The 10,803-nt window shown below is 39.4% G+C and overlaps 1 pseudogene; it reads right to left on the bottom strand.

The window, feature by feature from the left end:
• Positions 1-5,917: 5,917 nt before the first annotated feature.
• Positions 5,918-10,803, bottom strand: part of LOC116561842 — a 113,428-nt pseudogene continuing 108,542 nt past the window's right edge.

Genomic DNA, 10,803 nt, shown 5'->3' on the forward strand with positions numbered 1-10,803 from the left:
GTTACACTTTACTTCAAGTTTCATAAACTTAAAATGACAGAACTGGAAAAGAAATTACCTAATTTCCTCATTTTACAACTGGGAAACTGAAGTCTAGAGAGGACAAGTTAAAAGTAAAAACATACAGCAAGTTTTAAAAGCCTAACAGCACTGATAAGATGCTTCCAGGATAGAAATCACCTTGACTTAACTTAGCTCTCAATTCCTTTGACAAACTAAATTCTCAAAGTTTTGTTTGGCGTACTATAACCAAAATTCAATCACAAGACGTCATATTGGCTTACCTGGCAAACAAGTCCTATCTATCTGGTGGTTAAATAATTACAAGACTGTAAGTTTTCAAACATAAAGAAATCCATAATGAGAAGGAAATTCCATTTATTTGCTTTTTTGTATTCGTAGCAACCTTTGGAAGAGAATTACAGTTTAACGGGAAAAAATAAAACCTATCTAATCCTTCTTTGTAAGTAGATTAAGCTGTAACAGAAGGATGAATCCCGTTATCTAAAGAGAAATGTTGTGGAGGTAGTTCTGGATTGGTAACCCTTTTTTCTCAAGATATCAGAGAAATTTTTGTTTAGTTTTTGTTTTTTGTTTTTGTTTTCTTTTGTTTTTTTTTTGGTTTTTTTTTTTTTTTTGTCTCAGAAAAACAGGTGTCTTTCTTCTTTCTCTGGTTTTATTACCTAGCAAGATAGAACTGAAGACACAAAGCACTCATTATCACTCCTACTGATTACTTCTGTTATTAATATGTTCCCACTAGGGGCTTTTTAGTATGTATGCAGTACGTATAAGAATTTGAGATGCAGAGAGTAAAGTTATCTTGACTGGAAAGGCGATAAAGTGGAGAGAATGGATTTAAACCCACTCACTCTAACCTGAACATCCAGGCTGTCTTCCACTATACTTCCCTAACAGTCATTCCTTTCCTAAGACTGCAACGTATTAGGCAGCAGCCTCTGACAATGGCATGGTCAACAAGACACCTCTGGGTAACACACAGCACTGTCATGATGTCTCTCTCTTTCTCTGTCTTCCTTCCTTCCTTCTGTGTCTCTTTTTCCTTCTCTACTCATTTTCTAATGCTTCTTGGTGTCATTTTACAAGTAATCTACTAGCACTGACAATCTTGTCTATAGAATCCACTTTGCAAAACCCAACCTAAAGTAACAAAGAAAAATAGGTTAAACATGAAACTGAAGATGCTGGCAAAATTCAGATTATTCTGGGCCTCATATCCATGCTAAAGGATTTAATTCAAGTGGAGTGGGACATCCCTAAGTGAGGCAAGAGAGAACACAGTTGAATTCTTTTTTTTTTTAATGTTCATTCTGACTACCATATGGACAGTAGGAAGGAGGGTGACAAAATGGAATCAGAAGCCACATCAGGAGAGGATTCCAGAGTAGGGACTTCAGTGAAGGCAATAATAGAGATGACGAGAAGTGGCTGAATTCTGGCAATGTATATTTTGAGTTACAGGTTTGTTGGTTTGTTTCTATGTTAGAACATCAAAATGCATAAGAAACTATAGGATAAGAGGACAGAGGATTTAAGGAGAGGGAAAAATCAAGAGTGATTTCTGGATTTCTAGCTCAAGAAATAGATATAATCTCTTTTAAGAGGTGAAAACTCAGTGATGAATATTTTTGGCATAAATATTCAGAGTTCAGGGCATATCTAGTAGAAAGATACCTGTGAAAAAGCTAAATGGAGAGGTCAAAAAGGCTGCTGGATAGACAAAACCTGGGTCTCAAAGGTAATGATTAGACTTGAGATTACTGGTGTGGTTTAATCATCTAGAAAATGTGTGACCATGGGTTTCAATGAACTCTTCTAAAGAAAGGAAGAGAAGAAAGAAAAGAGAATGTCAGATAAGGACCTGAGGTACACCAGCTTTAGACCAGACAGAGGAGAAGTGGGCACAGCAGATAAGCAAGGGTGGCCAGAGATAGGAAGAAATCAACAAGAGTGTCTTGTCACAGAATCAAGTGTAGAAAGTCACGCCAATAAAATAAATGTCAACTACATTTCATGCTGATGAATGATAAAGTTAAATGAGGGCTAAAAATTGTCTATGGGCTTTAGAACCAATCATTGGTAGGGTACCATTCTTAACCTAGTTATGCTGGGAGTAGTACCGGTAATACCTGTCATCCATGCAGGATCATTAGCAGTGATTCTTTTCACTCTCAACAGTTCATTGGCAATAAACCACATGATCCCCTTGGTCACTGATGACTTTGAAAAGTGTAGTTTCAACAGAGTAGTTGTGGTGGAAGTCAGAGTGGGGTGTAAAGAGGAAGCAAGTAAGCTGCATCGGCTTGTGCAGACATGTCTTGACAATGAAAGAAAGCAGAAAAGTGAGAGCTAGATGCTCCAGTGCTAAGGAAGAAATTTTGCAGTATGTTCAAAGTGCATGATAAGAATCTTCCTGTGACCACAATTAAAGCAAGAAAAAACTGAAGGACCAAAGTTCTTGGAAAGGAAAGATTAAATCTAGAGAAAATTGCTGCTAGAACTCTCACTTTATATTGCAGGCAGGAAAAAAATACGATTTTTTAGTTACAAACAATGAATAAAAATTTTTATTTTTAATATTTTTTCTGGTATTTCTCAACACTATCATATAATGTTCAAGACCATAATTTTAGTTAACATACTGTAATATATGATAGCCCCTTTAATAACTTAGATTAGCATTTCTAAAACTGTGACTCAGAAAATGCTAGTGTTTCATGAATTGCTGAAAGTGCTCAGAGGCAAGAGAGTTCCATGATTGAGTAAATTTGATAAACACTATATACTCTATCCTTTTCTCACATATTCACCATGGTCCACAATGTATGCCCCAGTTTAATTTTGTTCAACCAAGGATTTCCTCAAAATGAGATGTGGAAATTCATTCCAAAATATATTCCCATATAAGTATCTGCAAGTATTCTGGTAATTTTCTGAGCATTCACGTAGCCTCAAAATACCCAAACCAACTTGGAATTTGAAAGAGCAAGGTGTTATCTTCAAAGCTTATCCACTGGCTTTAGAGATCATTACTATTGGTTTATCTTAAAATTCCTGTGAATTCTCATTTTCTTCCTCTCAGAAAAATATCCCCTTATTTCTCTTCTATCCTTTAAACTGGTTGCCGCCCTTGATAAAATACAGGCAATGCTACAGTGACGTTTAATACTTTGTGCAAATATTGTCAAAGGTTTAAGAAACTCTAAATATATTTTATTCTTAAGTTCCCTTTTATCTACATGCTTATTTATTCCCTTGTACAACTCTAGAAGATCAAAAAGCAGTCCCAATTTGAGGGAAAAAAATTACAGTGCTAAAGAAAGAGCCAGAGGGTATTCTTCCACAGAGCTTGAACTAAAATGGAATAAAATTAAATAGAAAATTTTTTCTCATGGGGTATTTCCAACAACTTTGGATAGTCTCTTGGAATTTGGGCCAGAAATGTGTTTAAGTATGTTAAATATGAAAAAAAAAAAGTTGGTGGGGGAAAAAGTAGAAGTAAAATAATTGTATTTTGTAAATATGAAGTTCTGTGTTTCATCTTCAAAAATGTTTTCAAATAAACTTAACATTTTCAGACCAACAGAATTCAGATTATGTACAATTTCTATTTGCAGTATAAATGAAATTTGATTTTTAATACTGAAATAAAATTAGCCCAAATTTCAGGTAAGAGAAAGTTAAAGTATTTCATGAAGCAAAATCTAAACCATAAATGTTACTAGAATAAAAATCACTTCTAGGTAGCTAATATTGTTATAGAACATTACATGACTGCCAACTCATTGTCCCTTTGTGGAGACAAAATAATCCATGGCAAACATACTGAACAATAAAAGAACATAGGATCAATACTCCTGAGTAAAATTCATCTTTGGCCAAAAGGCATCAGAGCATATTAAAATCTCAGAGCCTCTTTATCGAGTTATTTAAATGTAGTCTAGAGGATTTTCAGTTCACTTCCATTAATATATATGGAAAGTCAAAATGTATTTTAATTAAGAGTATAATCACCTCTAATGCTTTTGCAATATCTTTGACAGAGGATATCCAAGGACATGAATTGAACTATTCACATGCCATGTTTATTAAATTGCTTGAGAATGATGTTAACAGAGTAAGATTATCTACTCCCACAAGACAATCAGAGAGGTCAAAAGACTCCATCACATATTTTTGTAATCAGCCCAAATCCCCATGTTTGCATATGATCTATTTTCTGACAGTCTTTCACTATTTTAAGGAAAGAAAACAGTAGAACTCAGTTGTATTAATACTTACTAATTGATGTTAACTAACTAGTTACCTACTAACATGATAAAGGATATAAAAAATAAGTTGTGCTTATAATACAGCTAATAATCTCTAGTGTCAGGTAGCACAAGGCCTTGTACGTAGTAGGTACTCAAAATATATCGATTTGAATGTGACATAATAGCAAATAATTCAAGATTACATCAAATTTCATGTTAAACTATTTAGTAGACACCATTGATTATCACAGGATAATCAGACCAACAGTATTAGCATCGCCTAATGAAACCCACTCCCTCTACCTCAGACAAAATTGAATCTGAAACTCTGGGGTGGAACCAAACATCACTGTTTTAATAAACCCTTCAGGTGAATCTGATGTGTACTACAGTTTGGAAACCGCTAGCACAGACTACAGATGTTAGTTGTTCTGGAGAGCAAAGGAGATTGCTGAGACCAGAATGACCAGAAAACGCTTCATTAAGGAGGTACTCAATAAAGCTGCTTGTTCAGAGTCAGGCTACTTACTTCCACAATGCAATTAAGATGATGAAAGGATCTAAAACACAGACCATTATAATCAGAATAATTAATCAAATTTCATCTGTATTCATGCTGATATCATTTGCATAAGAAAAATGAAGGTGCAGTTGATCTAGATAAAATAACATGGGCCAAAGAACTTTTGGGCAGCAGAAAATGCTAAAGTATGGTCAGGTTTTGAGGTGGAGAGCAAAATAGAACATCAAATGATTCTCTGGCAGAATCCAGCTGACACTAGCTAGATGCATACTCATAACACAGGAGACCTCGCCTTCCCTGTGGTTAGAGAGCTGATGACTAGGCTCTAGCCAACATAAGGTTACTTGCGACGATATTTGCCACACGTAGGCCCGAAAAGCACATTGCCATGTGATTTTGTGATCCTCTCTCCCTTTCCCTCATGACAGTGGAAACTCCAGGTTTAAAAGTGGAATTATCACACCATAGAAGGAGCCTAGATCCTTGTATCACTGCCTGAAGGAACACAACCCAGGAGAGCCACCCACGCAGGAGTAGACCGGGAACAGCTATAAAAAACAAACCTTGTGTTAAGTTTCTGAGAGTTTGGAGTTGTTACCACAGCATAGCCTAACCCACTCTTACTGAAATACCCTAGAAATAATCAAGGGATGTCACAGCATGTTTGTGACATTCAAGGGAAAAATTCCTCAAAGCCAAGGAGGAACCAAAAGCTTTTACTGTTCTAAGCAGTTGAATCAGTAAAATTCCCAAAGCCAGAGAATTGTCTTTTTAATTTGCAATTTTGGCCAATGGACTCTTTGCCCCTTCACTTACAATTGAAATTCAGTAGGCATGTATGGTGGGTTCTCCCAATTCAGACAAGTAACACTCAGTATTCCCTTCTAAGAAGACTTAAGTCTTCTAAGTGCATGATGAAACAGATCATATGTATTTGTCCTCTGAGTGAATTGGATTTGATAAATATTTTCACTGGCAGCAAAAGCAACAGCAGTGACTTCACAATCAAGAACTGAAGGATGGACCGGATCCAAGATGGCCGTTTAGGAACAGCTTAGGATCGCAGCTCCCAGTGAAAGCACAGAGGGTGAGTGGACGCCGCGTTTTTATTGCCCACAGACTAGGAAATTCCCGGGCAGAGGTGCTCCACGGTCGCCAGCGCGGCTGTTGTGGCCAGCGCGGCTGTTGTGGCCAGCGCCGCCACTTTGCCCCGCGCGGCTGCTTTGTCAGCGCCCCAGAGCCGCGCTTCTCCGTACAAAATACACTGGTCCGGGGGCCCTTTTGGCTGGCGATTGGAGCCACGGGAAGTCGCCCGTACGCCGGCTCAAAAAGGGGACTGAGCAGAGAACCAGGACAGTAGATTCCAGGGGAAAAAACAAAAAAAAAAGCGCCACAAACCTCAGTGCCGCTGTTTAAACCAGCATAGTGAGTGGCCGCAGGGGAAAACAAACAGACCCCGGCGCCTCTTCAACAGGCGACTGGAACACCAACTTAAAAAAGGCTCTGAGGCAGGGAGCCAGGCGATCAGGCTCTGCTGGCCACACCCCCACAAAAGAACAGCAATCAGAAACTCTGGATTGAGAGTTTCACAGCAAGCACAGCTGAACCCCGGACGGTCCAGCTCTGTGGGGGAGGGGCGTCCGCCATTACCGAGGCAGCCCGCCGTTGCCAAGGCAACCCGCCACAGCAAAGACTCCGCCCCAACAGAGGCGGGCCACCATCCCCAAAGCAGTTCTAACTACACCCATATAAACAGGACTGCAGGGAAGTTCACTCGGCAGCTGGGCGGAGCCCACAGCAGCTCAGCAAAGCTGCTATAGGCCGACAGTGACTAGGCTGCCTCCTTGCTGGGCTGGGCAGGTCTGAAGGAGAAAAAAAAAAAAAAGAAGGCGGCAGCATAACGGAAACTCATAAATAAAGCCCTAAATCCCTGGGACAGAGCACCTGGGAACAAAAAGCAGTTTATGAGTACTGCTACAGCAGACCTAAAAGTACCTGCCCAGCAGCTCTGAATGAACAACAACAGAGCTCGCAGCTCACCGTTTGAGCTCCTATAAAGAAGAGACCGTCTCCTCAAGCAGCTCCCTGACCCCTATATATCCAAAAAGACACCTCATAAAAGAGAGATCAGATTGACACTAGGCGGGTATCCTTCTGGGACAAAGATAGCAGAAGAAGAAAACTGGTAACAACCCTTGCTGTTCAGCAGCTGCTGCAGGTGAACCCCAGGCAAGCAGGGCCTGGAGTGAACCTCAGCAGACCTACAGCAGAGGGGCCAGACTGTCAGAAGGAAAATCAAGAAACAGACATAACCTCATCATCAAAAAACAGACCGTCAATCTGAAAGATTTGAGACCCAATCTGAAAGCCAACAACCACAAAGTCGACAGGTGGATAAATCCTTAAAGATGGGAAGAAACCAGTGCAAAAAGGATGAAAACACCCGAAACCAGAACACCTCTCCTCCTAAAAGGGATCACAACTCCTCACCAGCAAGGGAACAAAGTTGGAAGGAGAACGAGTGTGACGAAAAGACAGAATCAGACTTCAGGAGGTGGGTAGTAAGAAACTTCTGTGAACTTAAAGAACATGTTCTAACCAAATGCCAAGAAACTAAGAACCTTGAAAAAAGATTTGACGAAATGCTAACGAGAATGGACAAAATAGAAAGGAATATAAGTGAATTGATGGAGCTGAAAAATGCAACACGAGAACTTCGTGAAGCATGCACAAGTATCAACAGCCGAATGGACCAAGCAGAAGAAAGGATATCAGAGGTCGAAGATCAACTCAATGAAATAAAACGGAAAGGCAAGACTGGAGAAAAAAGGGTAAAAAGGAATGAACAAAGTCTCCAAGAAATGTGGGACTATGTGAAAAGACCTAATCTACGTTTGATAGGCGTACCCGAATGCGACGAAGAGAATGAATTCAAGCTGGAAAATACTCTGCAGGAAATTATCCAGGAAAACTTCCCCAACCTAGCAAGGCAGGCAAACATTCAAGTCCAGGAAATACAAAGAACACCACAAAGATATTCGTCAAGAAGAGCAACCCCAAGGCACGTAATCATCAGATTCACCAGGGTCGAAATGAAGGAGAAAATACTAAGGGCAGCCAGAGAGAAAGGTCGGGTTACCCATAAAGGGAAGCCCATCAGACTCACAGCAGATCTCTCAGCAGAAACCCTGCAAGCCAGAAGAGAGTGGGGGCCAATATTCAACATCCTTAAAGAAAAGAACTTTCAACCCAGATTCTCCTATCCAGCCAAACTAAGCTTCATAAGTGAAGGAAAAATAAAATCCTTTGGGAACATGCAAGTACTCAGAGACTTCGTCACCACCAGGCCAGCTCTACAAGAGCTCCTGAAAGAGGCTCTACACATATAAAGGAACAACAAGTACCAGCTCAACTAAAGGGCAAAACAGCCAGCTAGCACCAAAATGGCAGTATCAAATTCACACACAACAATATTAACCCTAAATGTAAATGGACTAAATGCCCCAATCAAAAGACACAGACTGGCAAATTGGATAAAAAGACAAAACCCATCGGTGTGCTGTATCCAGGAAACCCATCTCACATGCAAGGATACACAAAGGCTCAAAATAAAGGGATCAAGGAAGATTTACCAAGCAAATGGAGAGCAAAAAAAAAGCAGGAGTTGCAATTCTCATCTCTGATAAATTAGACTTTAAAGCAACAAAGATCATAAGAGACAAAGAGGGACATTACATAATGGTAAAAGGATCAATGCAACAAGAAGAGCTAACGATCCTAAATATATATGCACCCAATACAGGAGCACCCAGATACATAAGGCAAGTTCTTAATGACTTACAAAGAGACTTAGACTCCCACACAATTATAGTGGGAGACTTTAACACCCCATTGTCAACATTAGACAGATCAACCAGACAGAAAATGAACAAGGATATCCAGGACTTGAACTCAGACCTGGACCAAGCAAACCTAAAAGACATTTACAGAACTCTCCACCCCAAATCCACAGAATATACATTCTTCTCAGCACCACATCACACCTACTCCAAAATTGACCACATAATTGGGAGTAAATCACTCCTCAGCAAATGCAAAAGAACGGAAATCGTAACAAACAGTCTCTCAGACCACAGTGCAATCAAGTTAGAACTCAGAATTCAAAAACTAACTCAGAACCACGCAGCTTCATGGAAACTGAACAACTTGCTCTTGAATGTTGACTGGATAAACAATGAAATGAAGGCAGAAATAAAGATGTTCTTCGAAACCAACGAGAATGAAGACACAACATACCAGAATCTCTGGGACACATTTAAAGCAGTCTCTAGAGGAAAATATATAGCAATAAGTGCCCACATGAGAAGCAAGGAGAGATCAAAAATTGACACCCTATCGTCAAAACTGAAAGAGCTAGAGGAGCAAGATCAAAAAAACTCAAAGTCTAGCAGAAGACAAGAAATAGCTAAGATCAGAGCAGAACTGAAGGAGATAGAGACACAAAAAACCCTTCAAAAAATCAATAAATCCAGGAGCTGGTTTTTTGAAAAGATCAACAAAATAGACAGACCACTAGCCAGATTAATAAAAAAGAAAAGAGAGAATAACCAAATTGATGCAATAAAAAACGATAAAGGGGATATCACCACAGATTCCACAGAAATTCAAACCATCATCAGAGATTATTACAAACAACTCTATGCACACAAACTAATAAACCTGGAAGAAATGGATAAATTCCTGGACACTTGCCTCCTGCCAAGCCTAAACCAGGAAGAAGCCGAAACCCTGAACAGACCCATAACAAGGTCTGAAGTTGAGGCAGCAATTAAGAGCTTACCACCCAAAAAAAGCCCAGGTCCAGATGGGTTCACAGCTGAATTCTACCAGACATACAAAGAGGAGCTGGTACCATTCCTTCTGAAACTATTCCAAACAATACAAAAAGAGGGAATTCTTGCCAAGTCATTTTATGAGACCAACATCATCCTGATTCCAAAACCTGGCAGAGGCTCAACAAGAAAAGAAAACTTCAGGCCAATATCCATGATGAACATAGATGCAAAAATCTTCAATAAAATACTGACAAGCCGATTGCAACAGCACATCTAAAAGCTTATCCACCATGATCAAGTAGGCTTCATCCCGGGGACGCGAGGCTGGTTCAACATACGCAAGTCTATAAACGTAATTCACCACATAAACAGAACCAAAGAAAAAGACCACATGATTATCTCAATTGATGCAGAGAAGGCCTTTGACAAAATTCAACAGCCCTTTATGCTAAAAACACTCAATAAGCTAGGTATTGATGGAACATATCTTAAAATAATAAAAGCTATTTATGACAAACCAACAGCCAATATCATACTGAATGGGCAAAAACTGGAAGCATTTCCCTTGAAATGTGGCACCAGGCAAGGATGCCCTCTCTCACCACTGCTATTCAATATAGTATTAGAAGTTCTAGCCAGAGCAATCAGGCAAGAAAAAGAAATAAAGGGTATTCAAATAGGAAAGGAGGAAGTCAAATTGTCTCTATTTGCAGACGACATGATTGTATATCTAGAAGACCCCATCGTCTCAGCCCCAAACCTCCTGAAACTGATAAGCAAGTTCAGCAAAGTCTCAGGATACCAAATCAATGTGCAAAAATCACATGCATTCCTATACATCAATAATAGACTTAAAGAGAGCCAAATCAAGAACAAACTTCCATTCACAATTGCCACAAAGAGAATAAAATACCTAGGAATACAACTAACAAGGAATGTAAAGGACCTCTTCAAGGAGAACTACAAGCCACTGCTCAACGAAATAAGAGAGGACACAAACAGATGGAGAAACATTCCATGTTCATGGTTAGGAAGAATCAATATCATGAAAATGGCCATACTGCCCAAAGTAATTTACAGATTCAATGGTATCCCCATCAAGCTACCAATGACCTTCTTTGCAGAACTGGAAAAAACCACCTTAAACTTCATATGGAACCAAAAGAGAGCC

Source organism: Sapajus apella, unplaced genomic scaffold, assembly GCF_009761245.1.
Source record: "Sapajus apella isolate SASKATOON/1434 unplaced genomic scaffold, GSC_monkey_1.0 scaffold30, whole genome shotgun sequence".
Taxonomy (NCBI): domain Eukaryota; kingdom Metazoa; phylum Chordata; class Mammalia; order Primates; family Cebidae; genus Sapajus; species Sapajus apella.